This window comes from Ammospiza nelsoni, chromosome 4, assembly GCF_027579445.1.
Source record: "Ammospiza nelsoni isolate bAmmNel1 chromosome 4, bAmmNel1.pri, whole genome shotgun sequence".
In the NCBI taxonomy this organism is placed as follows: Eukaryota; Metazoa; Chordata; class Aves; order Passeriformes; family Passerellidae; genus Ammospiza; species Ammospiza nelsoni.
The window spans coordinates 57063712-57084583 of record NC_080636.1 but is presented as its reverse complement, the minus strand read 5'-3'; the positions used below and the strand labels follow the sequence as shown (position 1 = coordinate 57084583).

Genomic DNA, 20872 nt, shown 5'->3' with positions numbered 1-20872 from the left:
CACTAGTTTGTACTATGAATTTAAATACTTCAATCAACTCTCCTCAGAAAAAGCAGGCATACACCATTTTCCATCAAGACTAAAGAACAAAGAAATCTTCCCTTGGTCCTCTAATGGGGCGAAATCATCCAATGGCACCACAGAACTTCACCAGCTGCTAAAAAAAAATACAAAAAACTTGGCCACCATTGTGAGACTGCTACTCTATGCTCCTAAAATCCCCATCTCCATCCAGTTCCAAAGTCAGGGCTCAGTCAAGGATTCAGTCACCTGCTTACAAAATGAAAACCAACAGTGTGGAGAAGAAACCAGCACCAAGTAATTAGTAACAGGGGAGTGAATTTAGTGCTATGTATCTGCAATATTGATGGATTCAGGCATGTGCCATGCATATATAGCTCTGCTTTGGAGATGCAAGATGCAGTTTGCTCTCTCACCTCTCTTTCTCCAAAGTTCTGTGCAAGTTTCAAAAGGAATTTGCACCATCATGAGGTTTGACTCTGTTAGTTTTCACTGGACTATATTAGAAACAGCAGGAAGAAAGAGAGTAGAACACAATTTGGTAAGCAAGTTACCATACATATACACACACATCTAGAGAATCACAGAATCATCAAGGTTGGAAGACACCTTTAAGACCATCAAGTCCAACCATCCACCCAGCACTGCCACTGTGACCCCTAAACCACTAAATCATCACCCAGCAGCAGATCCAGACACTTCCTGAACACCTGACAGTGGATCCCATCAGGGCCCACAGACTTGTGAGCGCCTAACTGGCAGAGCAGGCCACTGATCTTTTCCTCATGGATTGTGGGCACTTCATTCATCTCCTCATCACCAACCTCCAGCTGTGAGAGCTGGGTATCCTGGCCCTGACACTGAACACTGGGGCAAAGAAGCCATTAAGTCCACGTGTATGTATGTACACATTCCTACTCGTACTCCTGTGTAACACACATCTATGCCATGCTCAGCATTCCCTAGGGCAGGAGACAACCAACACATTGGACACTGACCTTAAGATCACCTAAGACTAGAAACAGGAAGGTTGAGAGAGATTCCAGCACCGCAGAGCAAACACCATAAACACTGTGAGCAGCTCTGCCCTGTCCCACAGCTTGTGCTACTGCTAGGCAGCCACACAAAAATTAGCAGTAAACCAGCCAGGAAGCTGATCCCAGGTGGAAACAGCCCAGCAAGATTACAAATTCAACAGAGATTTTCAAATTAGAGCTTCATTTCCCAGCCTGGTTGCCAATACAGCCACAAAAACAGACGGGAAATGAAGAGGGTTGATTTGGGGGTGGAGGGGAAGCAGTCAAAACTTGCACTGGAACATCTGTCCAAACTGCAGCTCTCAGGGAATCAAGGAAGATAGAAAATTATTTTTTTTTCCTGAGTTTCTGAAGAGACTAGAAGGACCTACATATACCTTATTCATAGGACATAGCTTTGTTAGATAAATCATTAATTTGCCAGACATCAGGAGCTTAGGGCTGCATTCTGGGAAGTTCCTCTCCCACCCACTGGCTCAGCATCCCAGGGCACCTACTCAAGGGATGCCTCCCCACACGAGTCAAGGCAGACACATCTCCCACCATCTGCCTTTTCAGACTTTTATGTTTGCAGTCCTTGAAAGAAAAAGGGAGAGCAGAGGTGCAATTGCTCAGGTTTGCAGGTTACTCCATGTTCTTGAGGAAAAAAAAAAAGTCTTGGAGGTACAAAAGCCCCTGCTGGGAGTCCTACACCTAACATACAGAACTGCACAGGAACTAGCAGGAGGAATCACTCGTGTGCCACCACAATTGCATTTATTTTTGTGATATTTAAGGTACATGTCTTACACCAGCTGAAGTGAGAGCTCCTCCTGGGCACAAGCTCTGTGAAGATCAGGGACCATTTCAATTCCTCTCCATGCACTTCCTGATGGATCAGCTTTGCTCTGCCAGGTACCAGCTTATCACACAGATTCACATTTGAATTGGAGATGCACTGCAAGCCAAGGAGAGTAATTTCCTGGGGTGGGATTCGCCTTCTCCATCTTAAGGTATCTGCAATGTAAATGTCTCTATCTGAGTTTGGCACCTTAGGCTCCCTTTACAGTCAGTGAAGAGAAATAATCTTTTTAGGATGCGATTCATCTGACATATTTTAAAGGCCTACATGAGAAGGAAAGGAATCATGTCTCAAAAGTGCCTGCCTCTTTCCATTAGACAGAAGGTCAGTTTAAATGATTAGCTCTCATACAGACATCTCAGACCTGACAAACAAAACTTACCTCATCTTCTTGCTTTTAAAAAACAAAACAAAAACAAAAAACAATTCACAAAAAACAATCCCAAACAAACAAACAAACCCACACAAAAGCCCATTCCAAAAGAAAAACCTCAAAATCAAAACAAAAGATCACAAAAGCCAGACACACTGATCCCATGGCAAAAGTGGGATGCAGAATAAAAGAATAAAGTTATAAAAATACCAATTAGCTATTCAAACAAGGCAGAACAATGCCCGCTTCCTGCCCACCACACTTCAGCACCGCAATAAAAGCTCACTAATGAGCCAGCTAACCACACCAGGCTTATTCACTGCCTACAGCAGCGACCAGCTGATCGACCACCAAACGCGTCCCAGTGGATGCTCCTCCCCAGCTGCAGCTCAGCCCAGCTCAGTGTCTGGGCAGATGCCACAAGAGCAAGGCAGGCTGCTCACCGGGACCTTCTTCTAGATACCTGACCAGCTCAAATAATTTTGTTCAGGAAGAGAAAAAGGCAATGTTGCAAGAGTGCCATACGCATCAAAAAGCAGCCAGCAGAAGCTCAAGAAATTTGGAGCCAGGGTTAGTTGTAAAGAAAAGCTAAGCATTTGTAACTAGAAAAATATACACAGGCAGGATCCAAGCACCAACCACTATTTCTGAATAAAGCAATAATTTAAAAAAGAAAAGTTTTGTGTCTTTATTCCTTTCGTATCTTAACTATAACAGGTATTATTTCTGGAACAGCAACAACATCTAAGATATCTCCAAAATTCACAGGCTTTGGCACATTGTAATTTTGGTGAAGTTGCTGTATACTTGCAACTTCCCACTGGAGTGTTCAAACATCATTTTTAATCAGTGGCATACTTAGAGCTGTCCAGAGTGAAAAGACATGAAATGATAAAGGTCAGCACGTGGGCTGAAGGAAGTTCAGCAGATGAATCACAGGGCACAAGGGAATTATACCCTGTCACACTCGTACAACTGAACTCAATTCTTCTGCTGCCTGGTCCTGCAGGCAACAGTCCTGTTAATCATAACATTATAATATACACACAACACCTAAGAGGTGCATAATAACCTCTAAGTTATCAGGTATCAGTAAAATAAAAGTGACGAGACATTGTACTTTTAAATGAAACTTTAATTTCCTCCATATTTTAGCAATATTACGAGTCACCACTAGATTACTTTTCAAATGTGTCTCCACATTGAATGAAGCAGATATTTTCAAGCCTCTTTAAGCTGATTCACCCTTTACATTTTCAGGCAACCTCTTACATGACTAATGTGCAGGAAAATTCAAGTCCACAACATTCAGCTCTCAATTAGAGGCTATTTTTAATTAGCTACAAGCACTATATCCAAAGACTGTATCAGCAGCAACTGGCCTGAATCAACAGAGTTTTTGAGGAAAACAAACAAAGCAAGCCCACACAAGAAAACCTCATCTGGCCTTCATCCAAGCATGCAAACTAAGGGACATTTCCATATCACTCTGAAGATTTCAGTGCACTGGCCAAAGCCAAATTAATAAGGGAAAGACAGCTTCTTCTCAGTTTAATGACAGAAACTGTTTCTTTGCCATACCCTTACCTGACAAGAACAGTATAGAGACAAGCACAATAAAAATCATACCAGTACAAAAAAACAGGAAACACATTTTTCACTGGTCTCATATCCTAAAATGTAAATAAGATGAGAACTGATCAGCAAGGTGGTGGGAAAACTCAAAAGGGAAGGATAAAAAAAAAAAAAAAGGCCCCATCCATGTCTTCATAATCTCTTCAGTGCACCCAGAAAATGGAGGCAACCACAACGCTGCCTGCTCATCCTCCTCCATGGATGAGCACACACCGACACCGCTTTTGCCATGATGTGACACCAGCACCGAGAGCTGAACATCAAAGGGCAAACATTGCAAGGCTACATCAAGATTTCACAACGTGATTTATTTGTGGCTCCCAGCAGGTCTTCCCAGATGATGAAGTGTCTTGCCAGCAGCTGAAATCTTGATACTGAGACCACAGACCTGCACTGAACAAAGCGTTGCTCCTGCTATTATTTGATCCCGTCCTGCTCATGAAAGAGGTCCTGATTAATTTAAATAATTGCTCCTTGTTACAACAGCACCAGTAGATACACATTGATCATCTTTACACACCCTGGATGCTGGACATAATGAGTCTGGAAAGGAAAGTGGAGAAACTAAAGAAAATGGAATCTGCATCCAGCTAGGAAAAAGCTGGAGTAGCCAGGAATCAGCCCCTGCTTTGCTGGAAGACACTTTGTCAGGACACAAAAGGATCCTCTTTTCTTCCTCAATCAACAGAAAATTAGCAAGGAGGCTGGAAACTTAACATAATTACACATCAACCTTTGAACCTTATTACTGCATACACACACAGGTTTAACTGTATGGCTGTCATTAGTCCCTTACTCCCTAACACAAATTAGCTGTGTTAGGCAAAATTAGGCAAAAACTCAATAGGAGGAGAAAGCAAGCAATGCTACCAAGTGCAATAATTAGTATGCACTGCAGCTGGACACCTTGTGCTGCCTCCAACATGGGCACTATCCACTTCTAACAGGTTTTGTAGAATCTGACAAATGGGGTTCCCTTGAGCTCTAAGGTGGAACTTTCCATTCCCAGTGGGATTTGCCACCGAGAGTGCTGGCACATCTGGGATCTTCAGCCTCAAAGTCCACACAACTGTACCAAGTCCTCAAGTTCTTCACAGGCAACTTCCAGATAGGAAAAAGGACTATAAAACACCTCCTGCACCCACGCACCTTTGCCAGGGGCCACCACATCTCTCAGGATGGAAGCATCACTGCTGCTTTCACAATATGCACAAACCCCACTAGCACACCCAGGACATGAGTCAAGCAATTTTCTTTCTAATTTTAAAAAATAGCTTAGCTTTAGGAGCAACCAAATGCTACTAAAGAATGCCACCTCCCTTTTTTAAACAACCACCTGAGACATTTATCAGTGGTGGATTTTTGGCTCATTATCGAGTCCCACCAGAAGTTCAAAATTAGGGGAAAAGCTCTGCAGCACCTACATAAAAAAAGAACAAAAATTTATGATATTACAACAAGATATCATTCTAAATTCATAAATAAATTATCAGACTCAGTTCAGGAACAGATACATATGGAGTTACTTGGACCAAGTTAACTCTATAGAAGAGCAGATGTCAAGTAGACTTCAGTCCAGTGAATCTTCCATCTTCCTTTTCCTGTCTGACTTGTAGCTTAAGGAGAACATAATGTGACCATTACTTTTCCAGCAGGCTGTGCTTTCATATGTAAATTTTATCTCCATAAAGGACCATGTTGAAATGTTTGGGGTTTTTTAAGGCTGGATTATAACCTGGCTTATAATCAGGGACCCAGATGAAACAAAGCCTGTCTGAGCACCTCACTGAGCTCCAACCAGAGCCAAGAACACCTGCCATCCTTGTGCAACCAGTAAAATGGCTAAAAACGCAGCTCTCCTTGCCCTTACCCTTCCTCCTTGTCTGCCACCATCCCAGGATGATGATTTCATGGCCAGCAGTTTCACCACCCTCAGTACCAAACCAGCCCTGGGGACACCATTTAGGATGCTCAAAAAGAATAATGTTTGCTGGTCTTTGACCCATGGCTGGCTTGCAGTCTCTGCTAAAAAGACAACTCATATCCAGCTGCAGATGTATGGAAGAGCTCCTTAAAATATGATGGTCATATCATGCTTACAGGCCATTCTCTTCCTCAGCATACCATATACACCAGTCACCTTGCAAGGAGAAATTATCCCTGAAGCTCAGGCAAACATGCAGGGCTCACAGACACATGAATTCCTGTACTTCACATCCAGCCTCAAAAAATCTGCATTTGGTATCTGTTGGGATTAGCTGTGCACGAGGACATAAAAAATATATGCATAATTCTAAGTTCTTAGAAAGTCCTGAGAGCTGTCTAGCTCCTAGGAAAAACAATCCCCTTAACCCAAGACCAAGAAAGGTGGGCAGCTGGAGCATCAAACACTGGAGGGTCCTAAGGTGGCACCTCAAGACACCATTAAGGCATGGAACTCACATCTTCTCTCAACTCCTATAAGGAAAGGTTTTGGGTTTACCTCTAGAAGGAGGAATCACTTAATCACCATCTAACCTGATGTAAAGACAGCTGCTCTACAATGCAGGGAAGCAGTGGGGCAGATCAGGATTGATCAAAACCCAGTTTTGCAGCAGAGGCACTCTGGGGCTCCTTTCCTTTAAAAGTGGAATTCCTCCTTCTTTGCAGAGGAAGGCTAAGTCACTCAGAAAACTCACACATCCAACCTTCAAAGATCACCACAGCCCACTACTGAAAGAGAAAGTTTAAAATAATATACTTCCAGGTACTCATGTTCTCAGCTTCATATTGGGAAAAGCAAGTCATGTAGCTGTGTGTCAGCACCTGAAAAACCTGTGCAGTTCACACATTCAATGAATTTTTATCCCAGTGAACTGTATGGAAAACAAGGAAGTTGACTGTTTTGTTGGAAAAACAGATATATAGCACTGTATGTCCAATAATGTTTCAAAATTGAACGCTCCTGTGGAATATTTTTTCCCTGGTGAAGCGAAAAAAGGGTTCCACAGTAGCTGTGCCAAAAAAAAAGCATTGTGCTTTCAATTGTCATGGTTTAAGCCCAGCTGGCAACCAAGCCCACACAGCTGCCCACCTGCCCCCCACAATCAAATGGTTCACACTAGAAGTGAGAACACTCATGGGTTGAGATAAGGGCAGTGTAACAGGTAAAGCAAAAGCTGTGCAGGCAAGCAGAGCAAAACAAGGAATTTATCCACCACTCCCCATGGGCAGCCATCCCCCAGGTAAGCAGGGCTCCACTGCACACAGTGGTTACTTGGGAAGACAAAGTCACCACTCCAAATATCTTCCACTCCCTTCATCCTCCCCCAGCTCTTCATGCTGAGCATGATGCCATATGGGATGAACTATCCCTTGGGTCAGCTGGGATCAGCTGTCCTGGCTGTGCTCCCCTCCCAGCTCCTGGTGCACCCCCAGCCTCCCCGGGGTGGGGTGGGGTGAGAGGCAGCGGAGGCCTTGATGCTGTGCAAGAGCTGCTCAGCAGTGACCAAAATACCCTGAATTATTGACAGTTTCCAGCACAAATCCCAAACACAGCCCCACAACAAATACTGTGAAGAAATTAACTCTAGCCCAGCCAAAACCAGTGCACTGATGATAAAAACATGTAAGATGAGAATATTTACCCACATTTCACATCTTCTCATTGTGGGACACAAGAGGGTAAACACCTGGTGGTGAAGTCTCCCTTCATCTCACTGACTTGGAATCGTCATAAAACAAAGGACTGCTTAAGGGCATCAGCACTGATGACAGGAGTCAGCTACCATCAACTACAGCAGCACTGACCACAGGAGTTAAATCCCTGCTTGGGGATTTGTGAGTTTTGATTTCTTTTACTTCTACAAAATTTAAGCATCTTAAAGCTCTAGCTAAAGGATAAGATTATTGATACAGAGCTAGATATATACGTGTATCACTTGATATGCCAAACCATACGCCAACAGGGAAGTCCTGAAGAGTGTAAATCTTGATCTGAAAGTAATTCTCGGCAGAACCAGGGACTGAATCTGCAACATGTGATAATTTCCCTAAATTCTATTCTCACACCTGTGGTCTTGTGCTATCTTCTCCCCCCAATCACATTGCAAAACTCTACACAAAAAAAACAAAAAGTCCAACCCCAGAACACGTTGCACAGCTGTCTCAATGTCACATCTATTATTCAAGAAAGGTCTCATTGAATAAATGTCTGTTCAGAGGCTCTAAACAAATTTCATTTCTGAACACCACTGTCTGCAGCCCAGCAAGCCATTTCGCCAAGATAAGATCACACATTTAATCAAACGCTTCAAAAAAGAAATACACACCGAGTTTGCTTAATAACATCAAATAATAAAAGTGCAGCACTGGCAGCATACTAATTTTTAGTGCTCTTTCTTCTTTGAGGTTGTCTCAATAGTCAAGGTCAACCGTACATGGGATTTCTTCTAATTAGGGCTTCTGGTAATGGAAGACCTCTGCCTACTCTCACCACTTAGCCATGGTTTTCCCTACAATGAAGACATCTCTCTTTCATTTTAAATTAAATCACTGCAGCATCCCACCCAAGTACAGAAGACAAAACTGCATAACTCTGCTAATTCAATAGAGGACGTAAATGAAAGAAACAAAACCCACAACTTTGTGGTCAACAAGCAATCATCCACACAAATATCTATGGTATAAAAGTAAAAGTGATTTACAGGAGAAAAAACCCCCAAAATGTGATTATCTGCTTGATGTTTAACTATAGCTCCTACTGCATTACAGCACAGATCTATTTTGAGTTAGAAACTGGGAGTGGACTTGGCATCCCTAGGCCAAAACATACTTTGCTCTTTATTGTATTGTAGTTGTAAGAGGAACCAGCTCAAAAATCCAGCATTACATTACTACTACTGCAAAATACATCTGTATTACTACAGACCAGACCTAAATTGTATTCTTCACTAACTTGTCCATTACTCAATTTATTACTAATTACTTATTTATGCATTTAAGTAATCACTTTACCACAATGACAACTGCTGAAACAGGCTTCACCCCCAAATTATGTGAACTTGGGATAACTGAGGACTCTTGCTGTGCTCAAGCCTGCCGTTTGAAAAGGGTCAAACAAAAGCTGGCATCCTCACCCTTACAGCCTGGCTCATAGGTTATGCTGGGCTGCCCTTTGCTTCCTCGGGATGAGGGAGCAACCAAGCATAAAGGCATTGGAGAAGACAACCCCCCATCTGCTGCTGCCAAATCTTAAGACAAACAGTGAGGCAGCTCCGAGATATATTCCACACCATATCACATTTTCTCTGTCAAAAACATCCCCGCAGACACTGCGGAGGTCCAGATTCTCCTCTTGAACAGGAAAATTGCAGCTTAGCTTAGGCTGGCATAAACAACTGCTTGAGTCTATTGGCAAACATCTTTCTACATGTTTCCAACATCTTGAGTTTCACCCAGGGTCTCAGCTCCACTGCAAACACAGGGCAGCTCAGCTGGGAATATCCTCATGTGCTCAGTGATGTGTGCCTGTATTTCTCACCAAAACAAGGTTACTTACATAGGTATCATTCCCTTGTTGCAGTGGATATTGTCTACCTCGACTTCAGCAAGGCTTTAGACACTATCTCTCACAACATCCTCACAGGCAAGCACAGCTAGTGGGGAAAGGATGAGGGTACAGTGGAGTGGATTGAGAAGTGGTAGAATAGCAGGTCCCAGAAGGTCACAGTCACTGCACAGGGTTCATCTGGAGGCCTGTCACTGTGCTGTTTCCCACAGGTCAATACTGGGCCTGGTTAATCAGTGACTTGGACAAAGGGACAGATGCCCCCTCAGCAAGCTCAGGGATGACACAAGGCAGGGAGGAGTGGCCAATCCCCCAGAGATGCGCAGCCCTTCAGCAGAAACCATCTGAAAATCAGCAAAGGCAAATGCAGGGTCCCACACCTGAGGCGGAATAGCCCACACACCAGCACAGGCTGGGGCTGACCTGCCAGAAAGCAGCTCCATGAAGAAGGACCTGGAGGTCCTGGTGGACAACAAGCTGTCCACAAGGCAGCCAGGTATCCACATCTTGTGGCCAAGCAGGCCCATGGTATCCTGGGATTCATTAGGAAAAGCACTGACAGCAGGTCAAGGGAGGTGATTCCACCCCTCCACTCAGCCATTGTGAGGCCTCACCTGGAATGCCGTGTCCAGTTCAGGGCTCCTCAGGACAAGAGGCACGGAGCTCCTGGAGTGAGTCCAGCGGTGGCCAAGAAAGATGATGAGGAGCCTACAGCATTAAGGGACTGGAGTATTTATGGAAGAAATTCTTCACTGTGAGGGTGGTGAGGCAGAGGCACGGGTTGCCCCAGAGAGGCTGTAAATGCCCAGGCAATGAGTGTTCAAGGCCAGGCTGAATGAGGCATTGACCAACCTGGTCCAGTTGGGAGGTAACCCTGCCCATGGAAGGGGTTTGGAATGAGATGATCTTTAAGGTCCCTTCCAATTCAAACCATTCTATGATTCCATGATCCTGCTTCTCTTACTGAGATATAAGTAACATGCTAAGAGAGCTGGGCCTGTTCAGTCTTAAAGAGATGACTGAGAAGGGATCTCATCAATGTCTGTGCATATCCAAAGGGAGGTGTCAAGAGGATGTTTCCAGCTCTTCTTGGTGGTGCCAAGCAATGGGACAAGAGGCAATGGGCAGAAACTGAGGCATAGAAGTTCCACCTGAACATGAGGAAGAACTTTTATTACTGTCTAGGTGACCCAGCACTAGAACAGATTGCCCAAAAAATGAGTCTGCCTGACTGAGGATATTCAAGGACAGTCTGGATGCAAACCTGTGCAATGTGCTCTAGGATGATCCTGCACCAGTAGGGAGGTTGGATCAAATGATCCAGTGCGGTCACTTCCAACCTCATCCATCCTGTGATTCAGTGATTTCAGCCTCCCTTGAATATCAGTGATGTTGTACAGAACAAGGCTCCCCACTCCTGCAACTGAAAGGCCTCGCACAGACTTCAGAAAGACTCATTGCAAACTGGTGACCTACTTAAGGAGATCTATAAAGTGCGTTATGATTGTAATTGTGGGTCCCTTGTCAGAAGGTCACAAGTTATCCCTCTATGCAGCATAATTGCTATATTTCAAATACCTATCAGGAAGAATTTTACTCAAGGAAGTATATGTCATTTTGGAGTTGTACCAAATAAAGCAGCAATTGTAACATTACATTCTTCTCAAAAAAAAAAAAAAAAAGACACACAGACATTCCACACACCTGCATCCATTAAAGATAATCCAAAATGACATTTTCTTGAAGAAGTCTGTGCTGTGGGAATTGCAAGTGCAGTAGTCACATCATAATTTCCCTCGGAAGGAAGTGGGATAGATACATCAAATTTTCCAACTATTACAGCTTGTGATTGCAATATCCAAAATCCAAAGGAATGACATTTTAGATTACATACACAGTTCCAACAAGCTTTAGCTGAGAAACAATGTCCAATATAGAAATCTGTGGTCTGCTGGAAACAGGAACGGCTCTTCTCTGGATACTCCAGATAAGCTATCTACTACAGGATTACAGACCAGCACTATGTACCTCCAGATAGACTTCACCTTAAAAAAACATTCAGGATAGAATCTCAAAATCTTTTGTAAATGCAGGGAAAGAAAGGAGGGAGACAAAACAAACAAACAAACAAACCCAAACCAAAAATGCAAAAGAACGCAGCAACAGAAGTGGTAAGTAAGGATTCACATTACACAGCACATATGGGTAAAAAAACCACAACATACATCTTGCTGAAACAAAAACACCCAAACAACAAAAACCTGTGCCCTTTGAAGTGAGTGGCGGGAATCTGCACCATTTTGAAATCACAATGTTTCGGTCAGTAACACACACGCAAGGGCAAAGCAAAAGAAATTAACATGATCCCTGAAATTCTCAACTGTCTCCATCAGTGAAATGTATTCAAAAAGACAGCTACAAAGGGTGCTTTTTTATTTCCTTCAGCAGTCTTTGGAACAGAAAAAAAACCCCAAAATTAAAAAAAAAAAATTGTGGGGGACAAGGAAAGGGGGAAAAAAAGAGAAAAAATCCAGAGAGCTACTGAAAATGTCCTTAAAGGGTCAGCTGTCACGGGAATGCATTTGAGTATTCAAGGTACCCACCCATGCAGAACATCAAAAACTGGGCTTGGGTCCCTCCCCTATTCTCACGGGCTTGAATCAAGGCTTGGTTTGTGACACTGAAGAGCAAAGCAGGGCAGTACCTCTGCAGGGCTCCTAAAGAGAGACCCACTGATCAAACAGAACAGGGGCACTGCTTCTGCTTAGGGCCTCTCTTGTCTCCCGGTGTCCTCCAACATAACACACCTATTTTAGCACTAAAAAAACAGTTAACAGCTCAGCAGCTCCCAGTGCTGGGCTCTTCTGAGCTCAACTCCCCATCTAACCTAGGCCTGCCCAAAATTAGTATTAGCAGCATACTTCTAGCTAAAATGCCCCTTACTCCCTGCATGAAGGAAAATGTTGACTTTCCCAAGTATGCTGCAAACAGCACTTCTGCAACACACTGAAGCTTCTCTTCCTCACTCTGAGGGCAATGAAAAAATCTCATTAAGGCAGGCTTGGGATCAGCAACTTCAGAATGGAAAAAGCCTGCTACAACAAATAAGCAAGGACCAGAACTAACTCTGATAAAACATGTGGTTGCTCAACAAATCTGAAAATGTGGTTGTTCTGTTTTGGTGTTGGACTATTAACCAAGCAACTCAGTTAAAATTTTACAACTGCAGGCCCCTGCACAACTTATTGTCCATTACTGCACTTACCAAAAAACAATCAGAAAAAAAAACAGGGAGAGTTTCCAGCAAGACAATTTAAAAAACAAAAAAAAAAAAAACAAAAACAAAAAAAAAAAAAAAAAAAAAAAAAAAAAAAAAAAACAAAGAAAACCAACTCTATGCATCAGCACCATCATTTCACAAACAAACCTGTGTATGCACACATATGGACATACACATGTGGGTACATTTATGTTTTGGGTATAGGTGCAATTCTCAGATTTCACCTAAAGCCAAAACTCTATTTCATTTCCCCAAGTTTGACAAAAAAATCAGAACTGAGTCTGTTCCCCAAATCATAGTATTTATATGTCTATATACGTGCCTGCCCATGATAAACAGATGTTCTAAGACTGCATTAGTCAGAAGGTTCCTATTCCCCGAACTTTAAACAGTGCTCATTGATGTAGGGGCTTCACCTCTGTAAGTAGATTCTTGGTTTCTAGGGAGTGGCAAAGGGACTTACTGTAAAAACTCATATATATTGTGTGCAGTGACTCTCACAAATGAATTACTTGCCCTTGGTACAAAACCACTAAGAGTCTTACCCAAAGGGGCCAGGTTTAGACTAGACCACCTTTCAGAACAGTGTTGGGCTGTGTGGCACCTTTGAGCAGGACTTTGCAGTAGGGCAATTCAGAGCTAAATTTTAAGCATCACTTCCACAAAAGCACAGAGAGTCCTATTTCATTTCATTTTAACTTTGGGTTGCTGTAAGAAAACACTCATGTTGGTCTTTTGTATTTATGACACCCTGTTCTAAGTTTTAGAAACACACAGCTCCGTTCCAAACTTCAAAATCAATGACTCTACCTGATATAAATCAAAGCAACTGCAATCAAATCAGTAAAGCTCTCACAATTAATAGTAGCAAAGCTATAATCCAAACAACTCAAAACACTGTGCATAATATTTCAAAGCTGCTCCCTGACAGGTACCCACTGTAATGAATCGGAGTTGTGCTACAGGCCTCTGAAGCATTAGGTTTGTAGCCACTGAAATAATTCCTGTGTAATTACTCACATGTTGACTAACGTGCTTTAAAAAAATAATTTTCAAAAATCCTGGCAGAGTGAGCACCAATGGATGCTCTGTAAAGGTTTATTACTCTTAGGCATTTAAATGAAATCTACAACTTCATATTGCCTAACTGGGACAGCTGCCAAACTCCTCTTTGCTTTTTTCAGAATGGCATTTATTTCATGACCCTTGAAACTGAAAGCTGTCAAGCCTCAAACAAAAGTGTCTTGATTTTAATTTTGGACTGTTTTCACAAACACATTTTAGAAGTGTACACAGATTTCTACTCTTCCTCTGTGTTCACTGCTTTGTTTGGCCTGAAATGCCACCTCTGGCAAAGATATTACAAAACAATTACTAGAAACTTGATGCTGAAGCAGGGGAATGGTTTTGAAAAGACCTCATCTGAGATTCTGGAGCTTCCCTTCAGAAGATACCACATGTGAGATTCTTGAACATCTTCCCCTCACAGGGAAGCCAACAGAAGTGCTTCACTGACTACATTGGGAGCTCCCATCACAGACGTAGCAGTGCCTCCCTCGGATGGGAGTGGGCCTGAAGAAGTAGAGATTAAAAGCTCAAAAAGGGAGGGGGAAAAAAGACTCAGATAGAGGAAAACAAGGGTTTCAGGCAGGCTGAAAAAATCCCTCACTGAGCACCACTTAGTAAGTAAAACTGTGGTCCACAACACTATTAAAATGACATTTCCTGAAAAGACTAGCTACCTTACTATAGTTACAGATGCTTGGTGCAATGACTGGTAAAAGCATCTGCCTTACAGGCAAAATCAGAAGGCTCTCTAAAAAGACTGCTGAAATAAAAGCTGTAGTGACAAGGTGTCTTCAGAGAAGTTGTCTTAAAAATGAACACTTAGCTTGCAGACAGGAATTTTAGACTGCACTGTAGAGATTATCTAGTGAGGAATGTAAAGCAAGCATTACACTGCAAACCTGGAGGCCAAAACCAGGCAATGAGATAACGTCCTAGATAGGATCACATCACAGATTTGAGTAGGAGGTAGTTTCTTTGCCATTAAAGTAGGCAAGAATTAAAAGTAGATGCTTAAAAGCAAAGTTCTCCTTCTACTTCATCAGACTGTTCTGGGAGCTTCCACTGACACTGAGCACAAGGATGAGATCAGGGAGTGCTGGAGCATCTCAACACCTACAGAAACAGGACACACTCACATGCATCCCAAGCAGGGATTAAAGAGCCTCGCATTAAGTGCTGGTGAGGAGCGTGACAAACATTTGGCAAGGCAGGCATGACCCCAGGAGATGAGGCAGCCAGAGGCTAGCACTGTCACACCCCCTCACTGGGACAGGTACATTCCTACAAATACACCAGTGCATACTGAACTCCTGCAAATGACAATTTCTAGCTCTCCATCCTGCAACTGAAAGCACTGCCTGAAGACATAGCAGAGACTGAAGTGTGGATGTACACTCAGAATTTGGCATCACGGTGCATTTTTCATATTCCCATCCCAGCAGGAGGACATCTATTGAATGAGAAAAGGACCAGCAGGGAAGAAATGGGCGTCCATAAACATCTCTCCAGAATGTCGATGCTCACCAGCACATCCTACTCCAATAAGCAGCCCATCAGAAGGGGCAGACAAAACCTTCTTTATTTTGCAGGGCTGCCTTGATATTTCACTACAGTCCTCAGCAACCCATCAATATTGTGATGTCTATCTCTCAGATGATCGCCACTCCAAAAAAAATTAATTTTAGAGTTGTTCTTACAAACCTCTTGTGATGTGCAAGATGCCTCTAGGGAATTAAAATCTTTATCAAAATCACTCCAATTGCAGCATTCAGCCATTTCCACAATCACCAAGTAATATAATTACAACAGGAAAAACATAAAAGAAACTTATTTAAAGCATAGAAATCCTTATTCTTATCCTCCATGCTTTAGCTTTTCTCTGATCCATTCTTGCTCCCTGAATTCCATCTCTTTCATCAATCTTTAACCCATCTTTTATATTGTGTCACACATTAAATTGCTTCCTAGTCAATCTACACCAGTCCCAACACTATTAGTATTAAAATTATTAATAAATCACCCATTCCTAGGACTTCTTCATTTACAAAGACTTCCCTCCCCCGTGTGCATGAATAAATGTGTTGATGATGCATCCACTCATGCTCTGAATGTGAAAACCCTGACGGCAGCATCAGGCCCTCCAGCTGAGTGCTGCCCAAAGCTAAAGGTCATGCACATTCCTGTTCAGTCCTGACTGATCATACGCTCTACCTGCCTCTAAATATCTATTTATTTATGTTTCTAACAGCCCTGCAACGCTGGGCTGAGACATCCAGCTCATCAGTCAGCTGGCTGATGTGCATGCCTGCATTTTCACCTACAAACCTGCTTGACTTCCCTCCCACCCAGCAAAGAGCACCAGCTTCATGTTAGCACCAGCAAGTACTGGGCAATTTACTTTCTGTTTCAGGAGGAAAAAAGCCTTTCCTGCAATCAGTGCTTGCACAGGCAAGCTGAGCACCTCTGCCACATCACCCCCGACTGGGAGGAAGGATGTGCTCCCCATGGCACCCCAACCTGGGGGATGCACAGCAAACAAAGGAGGGGGGTGGAGGACTGGATCCGGCAGGCACGGGGACAAATTCACATATCCCAGGCTAACACATAAACTACTTCATCTCCGGGGGGCACCAAGAAACTGAAACACCAGCTCCCACGCTTGTCACAAAAACACATCTCCACGAGGACTCGGTAGCCTCAACTCAATAAATACCATTAAAATCTCACTGCCTGCAAAGCAGCACTCAATGTTTTCACTATCATCAATCTACACTGTCATTTATCTTGTTCTGGAATTCAATGCAAAACTAAACATACCTTCTCTTTACCACCCCAAGAAGAAAAGGGAAAATGCATACTTATTCAATGACAGAAATTATTTGGAACTCACAGGTGAACACTAGCTTTACAGAAAGTTCAATCCTTTTGGAAATAAACATACCAGAGATTTCTACCCACTTTATTTTTTGCTAGCAGGTAACAAGACAGCAGTCACTTTATAGTAAACCAAGCCTAAATAAAGAAAAAGTACTCTTAAAGTACTCTTAAAGAGTAGGAACCAGAGCAGCCTCGACCACAACAAGGGGGTCTGACTCCTGTTCTCTCAGAGCACTTTAATCTTTAGGAAAAAAATACAGCTTTACCATGGAGCTCTAACCTGAACTTTGTCACCCAACATTGGCATGGATCTAAAGTGACAACTGCAGACTTTCTGACAGCAGCCCATTTTAACCTGTAACACCTGGTTTACTCCCATGAAAAGCTCCATGGAAGAATTCTTCCTAATGAATGCACAGTAGAAGCCTGTTCGTATTGCAAACCCCTGGAAATGATGATTAATGAGCTCTACAAAGCACATGCTACTACTCAATACCAAGCAGGCAGCATTGGCTGCGCTCTTAAGAGGCAGCATTCCACAATGAAAATGGATTTTATTTCTTTTCAACTCCAGGGAAGATTTCTTTTCGGTCAGCTTCGAAAATTCTGATCCTACACTCTGGAATAATGAATGCTATAATACAGATAGAAATTGCAGCCGGCAGACTACCTCTCTGCCTTATATCAAGAAACAGATGGCATTTTCGCATTTTCCCTTGCATCTCAGCCTCCCTCTAAGCAGCTGGCTGCCTGGAACCAGAACTGTGAGAGTGGAAATGGCAATAACTCCTAAGGAGTGATCTAAACAGGAAAGTAAATACAATAGACATGGGCTGTTTTGGTTAAAACGATAATGAACTCCACAGTTGACAAGTAGAAACAATACACTGCTGTTGGCCAAAATACGAGTTGTTTTAACTACCGCAGAGAAGAATCTCATGCCTATCAGGAAAGGGAGAGAAAGAGAGGCTCCTTTCTTACCTCGCCACCCCTCAAGCAAGACCACACATCTGCCTGTCTGTAGGGGAAAGGGTAAGGAAGAAAACCCAACTAAATGTATTGGAGGTCAGCGTTACTTCCCTGGACAACTCCGGGTGCAAGTCTGCTGATCAAACTCAGTCCAGGAAGACAATCTCCCAAATACCCAGGGCACATCTCTGGGGTAGTGTAGCTACATCTTCATTAGCACTAAGGGGCACCAGCTGGAGGAAGGCTCTTTAAACTGGGAAACAGGGCTGCTCTCCGGCCGGTGGTTCCTCCCCGCCATCAGCCTTACAGCCGGTACCTCCAAGTTACGCGGTCAAATGATTGCAAGGGGAACACAAATAAATAATTAAGGGAGCAAATAAAACAAAGGGTTAAAAGCAAAGCGGCATTAAAAACGCAATTCCAGCTATACATATCGGCCCTTGCTCAAAACAAACGCCAGCCCTGTACTGAGAAGAGGCAGCAAAGGCAGCCTCACGGGCAGGAGGTGGGAGCTCCGCACATCCCTACCTACACCGAACGCTCCGCTCCCCGGCTGCACGGCAAGGCGAAGCTCGCTCCCCGCGTCTACCTGTAACCCGGGGCTGCTGGATTCACACCTCTGCCCAGCCCCTCACATCCAGCACAGGCAGCCCCCAACACGCACCCCCAATTCGGCAGCATCCCCCCTACTCATGCCCCCCGATATACAAGAAAGCAATTGCATCCCGAGGCAGCCTTCAGCGATTAAACAGCAACGCAGATCCACGAAGGAGCGGGCATGAAGACGGGGAAGGGGGGGAGAAGGGGGGGGAGAAGGGGGGAGATTGAGGGAACATAATGAAACTCACGAATTCCTCAGTGTAACACCAGCAAACCCCCCGGTCCAACGTGGTGCCTTTCACAGAAAAAGACCAAGAGAGAGCAAGAACAAAACCTACCCGGTCCCCTTCATCTCCTCACTGTCTTTTCCACCCTAGCTGCCCACAGCCAAACCAGGCTGGAGCCTACAAGGCATTTCCAAACAAGATGCACACCCCTCGTCTCCACTGTCGCCCAGCATGCAGACCCAGAGAGATGCTCCCCCGTTACCTGGAGGATCCAGCCCCCCTGAAGACAAACTACCCTTATTAGAGCATAATTCAATCCAAGCGTGCGCCCAGGGCGGCCGGCACCCTTCAGCCCAGCGCAAGCGGGCAAGGGAGCAACTGAGGGCCAGGCAAGGGCTGCCGAGCATCCATCCATCCGCTCCTTAGTTACCTTTAGTCACCTCCGGCTCCTGAGATGCGAGTCCCCATCAGATCCTCAACAACCTGCAGCAGGGAGCTGCTGCCACAATCCAGCCATTAAAACCAGAGGTGGGAGTAGGAAGCAGACCTGGCCACAGTACCAAAGCCCCCAGCCAGGAGGAAAAGGGGGCCGGACGAGAAGCACGGACGTCCCTCTCAAGCAAGGAAAAATTAAAAAAAAATTAAAAAAAAATAGAAAGAAGTAAAAGTCTTTCCTTTTTTGCCGTGTTCTTCTGCTACACAAGCTTCCTCCCGGAGGACAAGTGTGTGAGGATGGGGGAGGCAATCACTCCCTCCTCTTCCCCGCCGTCGCCGACCCCTCTGGACGAAAGCCCCGCTCCGATTTACCTCCTCCAGGTGGGCAACTTCAGAGCAAGGTGATGTCTCCGGAGCCGGCGCCAGCGGCCAGGCGATTCGGATGCGGCAGAGTCATTGCCTGTGCTGCTGCTGCCGCTGCTGCCGCCGCCGCCGCTGCTGCTGCTGCTGGGGAAGAACAGCCGCTGCCGAAGAGACCACCAAAAAAAAAAAAAATAAAAAAGGAGAGAAATCTTCCACCATCCCCCTTTCTCTCTCTCTCCCCTCCAGCACCAGCCGCTCTTCGCATCCGCTCCCCTGCCCGCGGCCCCTCGCTCCGCCGGGGCTGGGGGACACAAAGGCGCCCGCGCAGAGGGAGGCGGGTGGTCCTCAGCCCCCGGCGCTCCGCAGACACCCTGGATCCTTCCTCCTCTTCCTCCTCCTCCTCCCGCTGCGGAGACCGCCAGCCCCGGCGCGGCGCGACGCGGCTCGGGCGGGCGGGCGGAGGGGGCGGCTACGCGGGCGCGGAGGGGGCGGCTGGGCGGGCGCGCCCCGCGCGGTGCTCAGCGGGCACGGGGGGGCCGCATGGCCGCCCCGCCGGCTTGGCACGGCTCGGCTCGGCACAGCGCACACGCTCCGCACACGGGCAGCGCTCTCCGGGCCGGCGGGACCCGCGGCATCCGCGTCCCCCGCAGGGCCGAGCCGGGAGCGGGCAACGGAGCCCGGGGAGGAGGCGGCGGCGGGCGGCGCGGCGCTGCTGCCCTGCCCGGCGGCGGCCGCACGGAGCCGGGCGGGCGGCGAGCCGAGGGGCGGGGGAGCGCCGAGGGCCCGGATCTGGGTTGCGCGGACGCGGGCTCCACCTAGCAGCCGGCCGGCACCGCACCGCACCGCCGCGCCCGCACTGCCCGCACCCGCTGCGGTGCCAGCCTCCGGCCCGCACCACCTGTCCCGCAGCCCCTCCCGAAGGATCCCGCACCGCCCCGTTGGACGCTCTGCCCCTGGCTCCCCTGCCAGGTAGCCAATGGCAGCCTCCACACTGGGCACGGACCTCGCCGCACACTGGATCTCCCACGTCCCGATTGGCCGCTTGGAATTTTGTGCCCATCCGAGCGGCCAATTGCAGCCTGCCTTTGCGGCACCGATCCATCGCCTGTGCGGTTCCCTCAGCCGCGATTGGGTGCTCTGCCCGCTGCTGCCCTCCCAGAAAGCCAATGGCAGCTTGTGTTTCCAGCTCAGACCCATTCCCCGCTAGATTCCCCAGCTCACCATTGGCCTCTCAGCCTGTCGTCCCCATCCAAGCAGCCCATCAGACCCTACCTGCTGCTCAAGGATGGTCTCCTTGCTGCCCAGCACAGGGATGGGGCTCAGGGCAGCCTGGCATCAGCTGGGGCAGCAAGACACACTCTGTCCTTGCCCTGGCACCCTCAGCATGTGGGAAACACAAATCCCCTCGTCTCCTGAGAGTCAGGAACCTCCAGGAAAAAGGATAAGAAGCCTGCCTTTGTGTTAACATTTGTAATCTTACATGCTTACATGGGATCTCTGGAAATAATGGTGCTTGACTGAAACATGCTAAAAACTTCCCTCACAAAGCAAATTGTTTGTTTCATTTTGGTTTGTGAGGGAAGGACCTAAACAAATGA

General features: G+C 45.8%; 1 protein-coding gene across 1 annotated transcript in view; it reads right to left on the bottom strand.

Moving 5' to 3' along the window:
- Positions 1–19199, bottom strand: part of ADGRL3 (adhesion G protein-coupled receptor L3) — a 482547-nt gene extending 463348 nt beyond the window's left edge. Inside the window, exon 1 of the mRNA XM_059470076.1 lies at positions 18907–19199. The gene's annotated coding sequence lies outside the window, so the exon portion shown is untranslated. The remainder of the gene's footprint in view (positions 1–18906) is intronic.
- Between the last annotated feature and the right edge of the window lie 1673 nt (positions 19200–20872).